Source organism: Opisthocomus hoazin, chromosome 18 (genome assembly GCF_030867145.1).
Source record: "Opisthocomus hoazin isolate bOpiHoa1 chromosome 18, bOpiHoa1.hap1, whole genome shotgun sequence".
NCBI lineage: Eukaryota > Metazoa > Chordata > Aves > Opisthocomiformes > Opisthocomidae > Opisthocomus > Opisthocomus hoazin.
The window spans coordinates 14,062,095-14,075,597 of record NC_134431.1 but is presented as its reverse complement, the minus strand read 5'-3'; positions in this window follow the sequence as shown (position 1 = coordinate 14,075,597).

The window sequence follows — 13,503 nt, the reverse complement described above, 5'->3', positions numbered from 1 at the left end:
TGATGTGAATCTACTAGACTTCAGGAGAGTGGGACCAAGCAGAGCTTCCCAGGCGCGCCCATAGACTGATCTCATGTTATGATGGAAAGATGGTCTGACACCTTCTCCTGCAGTAAGGACAGTGGCTAAGAGCTGAGGAGCAAAACTAACAGATAAGCTTTTTGCACCATCACAGCAAGGAGCAGACACCATGTCTGTAGCCTGCAGGCCAGGGTAACAGTCCCTGTCCCAGTCCCTGCTCTTTTCTCTTCAGACTGAACTGGGCTGGGCCTCTACATTAACTGTCTTCACTCTCTTTGGTAAACAAAGTAAATCTTTTGCCCCAGCTGTACAACGGCTTGTGCTTAGCAGTCCTCTGGGTCTCTTCCATATGTGCTGCTGGGCTGAGGAGACACAAGCCTTGTCCCTCTCAGAGAGCCAGGACCTGCGACTGTGGCTTTCCCAAGGCCACCCAGGAGCCTCCACGTTCACCTCTTTACTACCAATGTCAACAGAGCGCTTCCCACCCCACCTCTTTCCCTTATCACCCATTTTCCATCTCTCTCTGACAGATAATGAAGTACATAAGTGCTGTCTTGTCTCAGGTATCTGTCTGGGGCATCACAAAGTCTTCCCTGCAGTGCGCGGTAATGCTTTGACACAGCTCAGGCGGCAGCTGTTTGCATGCTACGGGCGCTGGCACGCACCGCTTCTGGCTCTCTGCCTGATTAGATTTCTGCTGTGAGGCTGCTCGCTTCGTGTGGGAAGAGAAACGAGAAGACCAGCGATGGAGATAAAATGAACTGTGCAGGCAATCTGAAAAGCCTTTCGCTGAGCGCAAGGACAAAGCCAGGAGGATTTATCAGTGGGAAGGCAGCAGTCGTGGAAGACAGCAGAGTGATAAAGCAGCTCCATTGCCCCAGAGCAGCCTCCCTGCACGTGTCCCTGCTCTGACCTCCCGGGATGAGCAGAGGGGATGAGGAGGTGCCCCATCTCCCCAGCACAGCCCGGCCTTGCTGCCCTGCCACCAGTGCTGGGTGCTTGGAACCTTCACTCTGGGGATTCCTCAAGGCTGCAAAAAGTAGGTACTGACCTGGAGATGTGGGAGGCTTGGAAGGGATGCTGTCAACGTGGGGTTTCAGTGGAGAAATTTTCAGTTAGTAGCATTATTTTAAGGAGAAAAGATCTCAACAGAGTCCCACCTTTCTGAGAACTGAAAAATCTTTAGTCCCTTTTCTTCATTTTTTGATCATGAAAATTCTCTGAAAGAATTTTCTGTGGAAATCACAGGTGGTTTCCATGACTCTGGCTGCTTTTATCTGCTTGTCCTTGGAGGAGGAACAAACAGACAACTTCCAGAAAGACAGCTTCACTTCTGGTGAGCACAGGAGCTTCTTCTTCCTTTCAATGTCCCAAAATGGGCTCTGCACTTCTGACTGTGGACTATGCTATCTTCATGCTGGGTCAGACCCTGCTCCTCAGGAGAAGTTGAAGTACCACGGTAAAGGCAACTCCATGCACACAGGTGTTGACGGCACGTCAGCAGGATGCACAGACAGATGGATGCTCTGTCTTTTGTAGACAAACCTCCTGTTGCACCAGGGCAAATGATACAAAAGTCACCCTAATTTCTCAGATTTTCAGCTGAGCATCTCAAAGAAAATTTCACATCTGGATAAGTAAAATTGCACACATCATCTCCCACTTTGCAGCCAAGAATCTGAATCTGAAGATGACAAACTCAAACCACAGGAAAGACTAAAGCTTGGTTCTTCCCATCCCTGCACTAACCATGGAGCTGGGAACAGTCAGCCCAACAGCACAGCCCTGATAGGAAATTCAAAGTTATGGTAGCTCACTGACAGTAGGGAGCAACCTAGTCTTCCAGGTTTGAAAATACAGGTAATAAATATTAATACATCAAGGCTCTGTGAATAGCCAGGGAAAACAAGTCAGAAACATTTTGCAGGATCTCATTGATTAAAGCAAAATCTCATTTAAAATAGTCGATAGCAGTAGTTCTGCATTTACCATTTTCATTTCAGTCACTTCAAAATGTTTCAGTCTGGTAACAAAAAGCAGCCGTATTTTAACAGTCTCGATTGGATTAGTTCTGATTTATGTTACACATCAATCTTAGAATTGGTACTTTTTTTTTTTTAAAAAAAGAACTGCTGTTTTCAGTATGCTGAGAGAAATGTCATTTTCTGAGCCAAGATTTTGCAAGCTCATGCTTTGTCCAGGGAAGAACCATGACCCCATTTGTAATTACAGACCCCTGGTAATTACAAACCCATGACCGTCCCATCCAGAGCTGGAGCAGGGTTTTGCAGAATGTTCTGATGGATTTGGTAGACATTTCCTCACACGCTGTGCAAACTGCTGTGGAAAACAAACCCAGGGAACAACCATGATGGAGTGGCTGCCTGTTCCCTGAGGACTCCACATAAATCTCCACAGCCTCTGTAACCACCAACCCAGGTGGTGCCCAGCCCTAATTAAGCCCTTGCAAGAGTTCTTAGGGCTTACTGAGGGATGTTGCTTAATGGTTCCTGCAGCAAAACCCCAGCCTCTGTCTTGCCAGTCTCTCACATTCAACTACCCACTAAAGTCAGCAGGAATTTAGCGTGCAGAGGTCTTGTAAGGTCAAGGCTAATATGGATTTTGATCCACCCTTGTCCCAGCTTTCAGGATGGAGAAGTCCGGTGTCCATGTACAGGCACTAGGTCACTGTCTGGACTGTTTAACACACATGTACAAGGCGGCACTTTACCTCGAAAGGTTCTTGGAGATGCCCACAGTGATACACTGCTGACACTTTCATGGGATATAATCATATTACGCTGTTGTCCTGTTGTAACGGATGGCAATAAAACTTGATGTATTGGGAGGACAAACAATTTTGCAAAAGCCTGTGAGAAACAAATTTTAGAATGACACAAAATTTACCAAAAGACTTGTTCTTGCTAAGACTTGCAGAGAAAAATGAATGGTTATAAAGACTCTGAAGTGAATAGTACATACCGATTAATTTTAAAAAAGGAGACAATCATAAGCTATACTTTAAAGCTTATCAGTTCAACACATCTTACGTGCAAAATGCCATGTTATATTTGTTAGCAGGTAGTTTCCTGGGATCACTCATGCAGGTACTGGGCATTTGGTGCAAATCTTTGACTGTAAGAGACTGTCTCTTACACTTCTTCCTCATGTATATCAAGCTTGAAAACGCAGCTAATAGAGGTCAGATGGCTGCAGGTTCCTGCTCACACCCATAATATCGATGAGAACATTCTGGAGGGAGTGGATTCTGCCTGAGTCGTTGCCTTGTGCATGACATGATGATAACCACATTTCAGCCTTTGCACTGTTTGGTCCTAACTCAATTCAAATGTTTCCTGGATTCCTCGCAAATGAATGAAGTGCAGCTCAAAAGAAAATATATCCAGCCCTTATTAGAAAAGGTTGTACTCATCGCGAATCATCTAAATACCTCATTTCTGACAGCGGGGAAATCCCTTTATTCCTGAGTTTGTTTGGAAAGCTTTTGAATAGTTCATTATAAAATTGCGTTCATCTCTGCCAGAACATATAGAAACCAGACAAAGTCCAAAATCTGCCCCCCCCCCCCAAAGGCCATGGAATTTTTTAAAGTTAGTTTCAGTGGGATCAGGGTTTGGCATAAAAAGACAGAACTACTGGGCAGAATACTTTGATCTGGAATAAAGTAGCACATCATATCTGCTAATGTAACCCACTGAAGTGTGCTCTCCAACACTGCAAAGACCTTGCAGTTAGGTTCTGTCTGACAAGACTAATTAAGAAGACTAATTAATGCCAAAATATAATTCTCTGGAATGCTGCAGATATCACAGATATTGCATGATTGCACAGGATATTGCATAGGATTAGATACTGTCTCTTTTGGTAAATTCTTCGTGGCTAGTAATCTCATCTTTTGTATTTAGTTTTTAATAAGGAGTTGCCTTGATTCTGAAGCCAGCTCCATTTAAAGCTGCAAGAAAAAAGTAATTAAATCTGACAGAACTCACTTTCATGACATCTATTGCAGGCTATCTCATGACATGGAGACCTGGCCATATTTTTGTTATAAGGAGCTAATTTATTTTCACCAAGTGTCTCTACTAGAATCAGAGTTTTCCTGAATTCTATATTGCTTTGGCTAAACAAGACCCGCTGCCTGTCTCTGGCTCTGTGCTTTGCAGCACTGCTGGCTGCACACCCTGTATATGTTGACATGTAATGGTTTGAACATTTGACATTTATATGTAGCTGGCATTCGTTTTGTTGCCTTGCAACCATCTGGTTCTAGCAGAAACTCATAAACTGATCTTGAATCATGCAACCACCAGACAGCAAACAGATAGAGCCGTAGGACTCTGACAGCACATTTATCACACTCCTGCGATAGCTGACACAAACACTGCACTGCCCTGTCTTCTCCTATCTCTGTCATACAGACCAGCAAGGGATGCATTTTAAAAAGAGAATTTGATTCTCCACAGCAGTGGGAGCTTACTGCTTGCACCGACTTTGGCACATCCCATGTTTAGGCTCCCTGTTAGCCCGTGAAAACTCTGCATGGACCAGCATATGCAACTGAGTCTCTGCACCTGGCATACAGTAACGTCACCTTGCCAACCCGAGTTAGAAGGGACTACTTCAAAGCCCAGATTTTGAGCTGCCTTTTTCCAAATTTTGGAAATACCAGGGAAGAGATTTTAAGCCAGAGCCTATCATGCTCGCACATGAAAAGAAAATTAAAAATTACATTGATTCTGGTGGTGCTGGCACACCCGGGGAAGGGATTGGCAGTGATGTTCCATCGTCCCCTGGCTCCATCACCCCGGCCAGAAGCAGGGGGGATAAATCCATCCTGCTCAGAGATTTCTACTGTACAGATAAAATTTAGTTCAGAATATTCTTGCCACAAAATCTATGTTCTGTATTGGCAGGTGTTTTGCTCAGTAGGTTAACTGATACATGAATCGAAAGTTTCTAGGAACAAAGTGCGTTCTTGAAAACAGAGCAATATGTGAGTGCAGTTGCATTTTTTCTGGCTGTGGTTTGTTTAGGAGCACACTGGCTCCCTATCTCCACTTGCTTGTCCTCTCCTTTTTATTTCCAGCTCCTAAATCCCTGACACTGGTCTTGTATCCAGGAAGCAAAGAGATCACTTTTCTCAGTAAACAGGAGAACTGAAAAATGCAGGAAGACCAGGTTATTAAATCCTAAGAACTTTTACTCACATGTCATGTGATACCAATTTAACGAGAATACTGCTCTGTAATTAGAGCCCCAAAACTCATCATAGAACTGGTATCTCCTCTTTCCAAATTAAACATTTCTTTTTCTATAATTGGTTAATATTAGAGTACTACAGCAATTTGGGTTAAGATTTCAGCATTGGAATCCATTTTTGTTTTCAGCTTCCATGGATGTCTACAGAAACACGCATTACACACTAAGGCAAAAGAATTACTTTTACACTACAAGATTCAGCAAATAATAGTAGCAGACACTGGAGGGCACCTGCCTCAAATTCTCACCTGGCTAAATATGCCAGAAAGGAAAAGTAAGTACTTAAGATGATTGGAAATGCTTCCTTTTCAATTCCAATTCAAAGTGCCTGCAGAAATGTTTTATTGGGTCTGTACTGGTTTTCTGAATCTGTAAGATGTGTGTGTGTGTGTATCAATGATGGGAGAGGAACCAGACAGATCTGAGTGTGCAGCTGAGTGCTCAGACTGGGTAACCAGGTACAGAGCTGACCAAGGTCAGCCAGGTCAGCACCTGCGTTAGTATTTACTCTGCTCATTTTTCTTATGTTAAAAAAGTTTAAAAGAATGTGGGCTCTGTATGCTCAGGATTTCACAGACATACAACAAGAAGCCATTCCTGTGCCAGGGATCCTTATATGTATATGGACAAGAGAGCAAAGGAGAGAGGGGATAAAGAGGCAGTTATGGATGCAAAGCAGGAACAGAACTTTGTTATCAGGACTGGTCTGAACTTGACACAGGCAGTGATTTTCAGTGCCCTTTAATGGTATTGGCTCTTCAGGGAGGGCTTAAAATCTTCTTCTTTAAAACTGCATCTGTGTAAGGGATAGATAAAAGGAGGGGCGTTGCAAAGAGCCAGGGAGATACATCGAAGTCCTTTGCACTATTTAAAACAGCCCAGAAGAATGCCTCTGCCTTCTGCACACCCTCAGGGGCACCTGCCTCCTGCTCAGGTCAGCAGATTGAACAGATTTTGTGGTTTTACTCTTTTGCATTCTAGCTCAAAACAGCACAGGTCACAGCATCACTTACTGATGCTCCAGATTACAAAGGTGTGAAATACTCATCTGTGTCTTGAGCATTTGAACTCTCCCAAACCTAAGTCATGCAGAATGACCTGTTCTGCTGTTTGATATGCCCTGTCCCTCCACAAATTTGAGTTCATTGCATCAGGCATCAATAGACTTCGATAAACAGATAAAATGTGTCAAAAGGATTTTACAGGAAGAAAACTATATGCAAGAAGAGAAAGACTGCTTCAGCTGAAGAACATTCACAAGTTGAATTCTTTAGATTTTAGTGTTATTTTAAACTATTGATTGATTATTTACATTCTTTATTTACATTCTTCTAGCGCAGCAAAAAATGCAACTGGAAATCCTTCTCTATTCTGTACACACACATACATTGGAACAGAATACTTATTATTAAAAAGCCAATGGATTATTTCAATAAGCAGGGTCATTTGGTAGACTAAGCTATCTTTAGGGAAAAACATGTTTACTGCATTAAGATTAAAAGTTCCACATTAGTGTCTGGGATATTGTCCAGCCCACCACTGAGATGTGCAGTACGCATCGCTTGTACTTCTACACAGCACTAAGTGCTATATGCTTTCTGTATAGTTAGGCAGAGGAGTTCTGCCTGAATTGAGACTAGACTTCACATACCTTTATGAAGGAAAAGCACTGAGAAACAGATATTGCAAGTAAATTATCACAATTACTGACTACCTGCTTCCATGTGAGCGTAGCTGCTAGTATTTATATTGCAGCTATGTGCACTTCAGCAACAGGAGATATGAGCCTGGCTTCTCTAAACACCAAACCAAAGCCTCGATTCCTTGCACCACAGTTAGGTGCTCGAGCACCTACACTTCCCTGCATTCTACTTTTTTCTTCTTCAGGTGATGTTGAACAGCCTGGTTTAGTCCTTCCGTGTAAAAGAGCACACAGCAGAACTGGCCTAGCTGGTGCCTTGTGGGCCTCTGTTGTTTTCCCACCCAGACTGCATTGAAAATCTGCTCAACACCAGGCATATCATATTCTTTTCCTGGCCTCTCAATTTACTGAAAAGCTTAGGAGAAACTCTCTTCACAAAGAAATGCAATGAAATTACTCTCCACAGGGAAATTCTTCCTCTTTAAAAAACAAACTGAAAGGAAGAAGCTGTATGAAATGAAGCTCTGGGAACTATTCATACGGCTGAGGTTTGCACGGCTATAGCTGTCCTAGGGCTGGCATGTTGAAAATATCTTTGAGTAACATGACAGGTAAGAACAACTAGGATAGAGGAGAATTACCCTGGCCCATTTTCCTCTGATTGCTGGAACTCAGTTGCTCGCTAGGAGGAAACCACAGAAATGGGCATGTTTTACTGTGGTATGTATAAGAAACCCACATAAATGGATGCTTTTTATAAGCTTTGCACTGAGAACCATTATTGTCACTGACAATACCTCTCAGAAGCTGGGGCAAAGCACTGGAATGATGGTAGACATGATTTAAGGCACGACAGCGAGGGGCTCAAGAGGGAGCCTGCTTCCGAGAGGCTAATGGCAGCAGCAACATCCAAAGCATACTGCAGGCTGCAACAACAACATCTCCCAATGGCACGCTGTGCGCTGGCGTGCTGGGGGGAAGACAGGGAGGATAGCTGCAAACGTCTTGACTGGAGCAATGCCATGGCGCGGGGCGCTCACTCACGCCATGGCAGCTCTGGCAGTGGTACCTATGGCTCAGTAACTCTCGGTCGTTGATGGATTTCAGTGGTAACTGCAAATTGCTGAGGGGTTTTCCAGCAGAGGCTGGCACCACGATGTCTCAGTGGGCAGTGCAGCGTGGCTAGCATTTAGAAGCGCAAATGGTGTGAAAGGATTTCTTGCTGTTTGTCATTGTGACATGGCAGACATACCGAGGTCCTTCTCTGAACAAGATGGAGCATTTCCAAGGAATTTTGTGGAAAACCTCTCTATCCTGACTCTCCTCCTGCAAATGCCTCTATGAGGGCATGCAAGCAGCAAACCACAACCAGAGAGGAGTACTGGTTGTGAGCAGTGAAAAGAGAAATGTTTGGCAGGCTGTGGTGCATGGAGGCTCTGGCAGAGCTGCCTGGGCTCTGGTCCCTGCTCCATGCCCGGGACAGGGCAGCTCCAGCAGGATCAGGCTCCAGGGAGAAGCCTGGTGCCCAACAGCGTACAGGCTCTCGTAGGAGCTGGGAGAGGAGGGCTGCAGCCAGGGAGAACTTCTGAGCTCAGAGTGTGTGGTCTTGATGCCCTGCTGAGGCACATTATTGTGGAAGGGTTAAAATATAATGTGCCCATCAAACCACGACTGCCATATGGTCCAGATCCACGAGTCTGATGCTCTGTGTTGCACCTTGTCCCTGAGGATGGATCCTGGGATTTCTGAGCAGCAGAGCTGGGACAGCCTGCCCCAGTTGTAGCCAGTTCAAAAGAAAGATGGGATACCACTTACCGACTGGGACATAACTCTGTTATTCATGTCTTTATATATGCTCCATCTCTTATCCTATAGGCAAGAAAGCTTTAAAATTATTTACTGATAATTCATGGTGATCCTTCCAACAAGGTTATGTTACTGAAGAGTCTTTGCTATGTCCATGTAACTTTGGTATCAGAAACATTTTGTTTTATTATTATCGCTCTGCCCAACTAATTTCTTTTATAAGTTTCTCTCCTGTATTTTTATTTATTTTCTTAAGTTTTCTCTGATTTTATACTGAAGGTAAAAAGATCGATGTCTGTTCAGTCTCCAGTAACCTAATAAAATATCTGTCAGTGCAAACAAAGGAGAAGTAAGTTCCAGATTTTTATTTTGTGATCTTTGCAGAAGGAAAGACTGCAGTAATTTAAAAAGTTGTTTTGTGGGTTTTTTTTCCTTCATTTAAACCAGCCAGCACAAAAGTCATTCTTAGCTAATATTTAAGGAGATATTTCACTCAAGTTCTGAACACTCTTGGAATGTTTTCAAAGGAGAAAATGAAGGAATGTCCACCATTAACAGGCAGTTAGAGAAATTTTCAGATTACTTTCAGTTTCTTACTTATCTTGGCACTCCATTAAAATAATTACATTTGCTGTAGTAACAGAGAGATTGATTAGACTGAAAACTTTATAGTTAGCATGTTTAACCTTATATTTACCCCACTTAGCAGCTTTCGATTCAGAGTGAGGCAGTGTGTTGAGTGCATAACCTTAACAATAAAAAATGGAAAGTAATTTCTATGAGGAAGCTTCAATTTTAGTAGCTTTAGTCTAATCACTATAAAGGGAAATTCTGGCTTAATCTTATTTTTCTTGGGATTAGGAGACTTTTAATTATTGCTTGGAAGCAAGCTTTCTAGCCTTGCATGAAGCAACACATTAAAGCTGGGATTTTAAAGAGCCTGAGGAATACATCTATCATTAAAATTCAATGACACTGGCAGCTTAGCTCTCTGCCTCTTTTGAACATCTCAGGGTTTTCTATTAATAAAACATCTGTGAAATTTAGAAATAAATAGTAATTTTGACCCCCTCTGGATTTTAAATGGGCATATTGACCCAATGCAAACCCATCCTCCACTCGCGCAAGGCCTTCTTGCACATTTCACTTTCCTGTGAACAGGATTTTTTAGTCCTAGGGGTTTTTTTTATTGCAGTCCAATGTTTCTTCAAAGCAGGAAACTTTCAGGACCACAGTGGGTGGATTCTCTGATCATTTCCAGAGACAGGGAGCAGGGAGCATCGGCTTCCATCAAGGACCGCATGACGGGGTGGCTGCAGAACATCACTGAAATGTTTGGTCCAGAACATGGCCAAGATGGTAGCACTGAGTGTGTATGCACGTGTGCGTGTGTGTGTGAGAGCAAGGGAGTCAAGAGAACCTGAACTTACGTTTGTGCTAAAGTTTTAACTGCTAATGATGATTTTACACACTAGGTAAGCCACCTTCATACTCTGGCAGACACTCCCAAACACAAACCAACGCACTCCTCCCTCAGGCAACTCTGCTGCTGATCTGAGACTGGTCCCCAAGACTGTGCTCTGCTAGGCCCTGTGAAACTTGCTTAGACAAAGCTTCTGCACTGCAAGTGGCATTTATCTTTAATTCTTCCTCCCCCAGAGTTTCCACTGGATTCCCATTACAGACAGAAAATTGGCAACTGTTCAGACTAAACACCAGAGTGAATTTGCTTGGCTCCAAGGAAGACATTTCTGTGTCGAAAGCTAAATTACATTGCTGTTTTTCCACCTGTTAATGTGTAGATTATATAATAGAAGAAATTTTTCAATTTATTTTTTTTTTCTTCTTATGATTGCAATGATGTGGAAGATGTGATCTTCACAGCTTCTTCTTTCCTTCATAGAATAATGCCAATGCTTTTGTCAAAAAGATCAAAAAGTAATATTTGAAACGATGAGGATTTTGCTTGCTGCTTACAGAGATGTTTTTAGTGGTAAATCTTATAGAAATGTAGTCCAAAGCCATTTTTTAGGTTTAATTCTTTGGCAATACAAGAGCTCTGTCCTAAAATTTGGACAGTTGTGGGTAGCGCTGCTGGAAATCCAGATGTGTGGGTCCTGACCTGTGTGTGTTTTGGGATCCCTTGATTTCAGGGTAGCCAGCCCGCAACATCTGTTGAAACTCCCAACTTCCTGGGGTGGTGTAGTCCGACCATTTGAGGACCAGTCCCAAGACATAATAAAAGGGCAAGTACAAGTGGCGAGATCCCCAAATCAAGGGTCTTGACTTGCAAGTTGATAATAGGCTGTGCTATAACCAGTGCCTGATTATTTCCTTCGGCAGACTCGAGCTACACACACTGGAGCAGAATGGATGTCACATACTGAGTCTGCTACTGCAGCTGGGCTTTAGATTTTCAGACTGCCATTGAATACACAATGGCAATTTCTTGTTACTTTTTAATCTCTCCTTAAACAAAGTCATAGTTCTTACACAGTCACCCCTAAGACAGGGAGAGAAATATTTTCCTAACAATTACTGCCGTCGGCTTAGCTGAGCGTTTGAAAGTAACAGACATTGAAAAATATACAATAACAGTAATCTTTAAAAATACTTTATTTTAAAAATATTATTTGGGAAAAAAAGTCTTGCTCCCTTTATTCAGTAGGAAATGCCACACAATTATCTTTATTTTCTTACTGTTTGTGGGATGAATTGAAAATCACTGTTTTAGATTAATTTACCTAGCAGAAATTAACATTTAATTTCCTTTAAAAATATAGAAACAAGATTAAAATGCCCATTGGGGATCATTTCTCCCTGATTACAGTTTAGAAGTGACCAAAAAAAGTTGATGTTCGATGCATTAATCAAGAAATAAGTGAATGTAAACTTATGTTTGATATTCCAGAAGCAAATGCAGAAGTGGCTCAGAAACTGTTTCAGCTTATTTTTATTGTCAGAGAAGTAAGTGTCTTGCAGATGTACAGGGGTGGCCGTAGCCCACTGAGGCAAATGGCAGGCTTTCCACTGAACTCAGCGGGCCTGGGATGGGGCACGGTTCGAAAGATGGACTGACATTTGTACACTCAACATTTTGATTTTCCTGAGATGTTAAAGGAAAGAAGGAATTCAAATGTGATAACCTGTGAGATTCAAATTCTAATATTGCTTATGATGTTCTATATTAATATATTATTTATTACTATGATGATCTGACACTAACCTCCTGGTGATCCTGCAAGTCCTTGTCCTGGAGTTGCCTCGAAAAGGTAAATATTTCTGTGCTTACTAGAAACCTTTTTTCTCAAAGGCTCAGTGGGGAGATTTATGAAGGCCATTATATTCTGTCATCCTTTATTTAGAAGCTTTACAAAGAGAAATAAGAAGAAACAATCCTGTAAAAATTCCAGAAGGAAATATGTCACTACTGAGCATAATGATACATTAAGTAAGGTGGCACTGCCAGGATAAAGAATGGTATTTTTCAAGGGAGTGTACTGCTACACACCCAGCAACATTTATTTATTTAATGAGAAGTATGAATTCTACACCTTTGTAGCAACCTACCTAAAAGGATTAAACAGCATTTACATTCTCCAAGGTCAAAAAGATGTTAAAGAGCAGCTATGTCCTTTCAGTTGCATTGGGCATGGTAGTAAATGCTAATCTCCACATATACTGTCCCAGTAAGCGCACAAACACTGGGACATCCAGAGAGCGAGTACCAGAGACATGAGCATAGCTGAAAGCCCATTGCTTTTTCTGCTTGAGGGACTTATTCACCTCTCTGACATTGCTGGCATGGTACCTGGATGAACAGGTACTTGCTACCACTGACTATGTTGGGCTGACCGGGATACCCTGAGTCAAGCCAGGCTGAGTCCACACAGGAACACTCACTGATGGCAACAGGTCCTTTGCTGAGGCCAGTCCTCTCAATGTACAGTTACAGAGACAAAAAACAGAGGCAACGCAGAGAAGATTCCTCTCACCAAAGCAAGCTAGCATCAGCTCACAGAGAAAGCCAAATGCCCCGCAGTAATGTCCCCATCTGGATGCCCTGTCAACTGAATGTGACCCCAGTTCAGACCAAGGAGGACCAACTTTCACTTTTGGGTCATGCCTTGAGATCACACACTGTAAGTCACTGAGATTTTTACTAACTGAAGCAGAAAAAGAGCTTTTTCCATCACCCGTGCTCTTGCATTGTCTTTCATAAACAAAGCTGCTTTTGCTGATCATATTACAACTTGTACATACAGACAGAAAACTCGGTGCTTGGACAGCAGTCGTTTCCATAGTAGGAACACGCTGGTACACAGTAAACACATTCAGATCATTCTGATTTCATTACTGAACCGTGAACAGATCTATGTTTTAGACCTGCCCATCTCTACAGAAACCTAGAGGTATGCAGTTAGTCTCTGTTCCTCCTCTGTAGGGATCCTGTGCAGCTTGCTGCATGTAGGACTGGGCCCTCTGTGTACACAGCGGTTATGGAGTGGACACATAAACATGGAGGAGAATAAAGATGGAGACAGAATCATGACATTTTTATTGCACTTTGACTCTTTGCAGATTGTCTGAGTAATTTGGAATTTGGTCCATAAAAAATAATGTTCCAGATTGTTCAAAATGCACATGCAGTTGAATAATCAGTTCATACGTCTAATTATTTGACTTGTGAGTAGATTGGGCAAAACATGGCACATTTTTTCCAGCACATGTCTCTAATTGTTTGAAACTTTCTA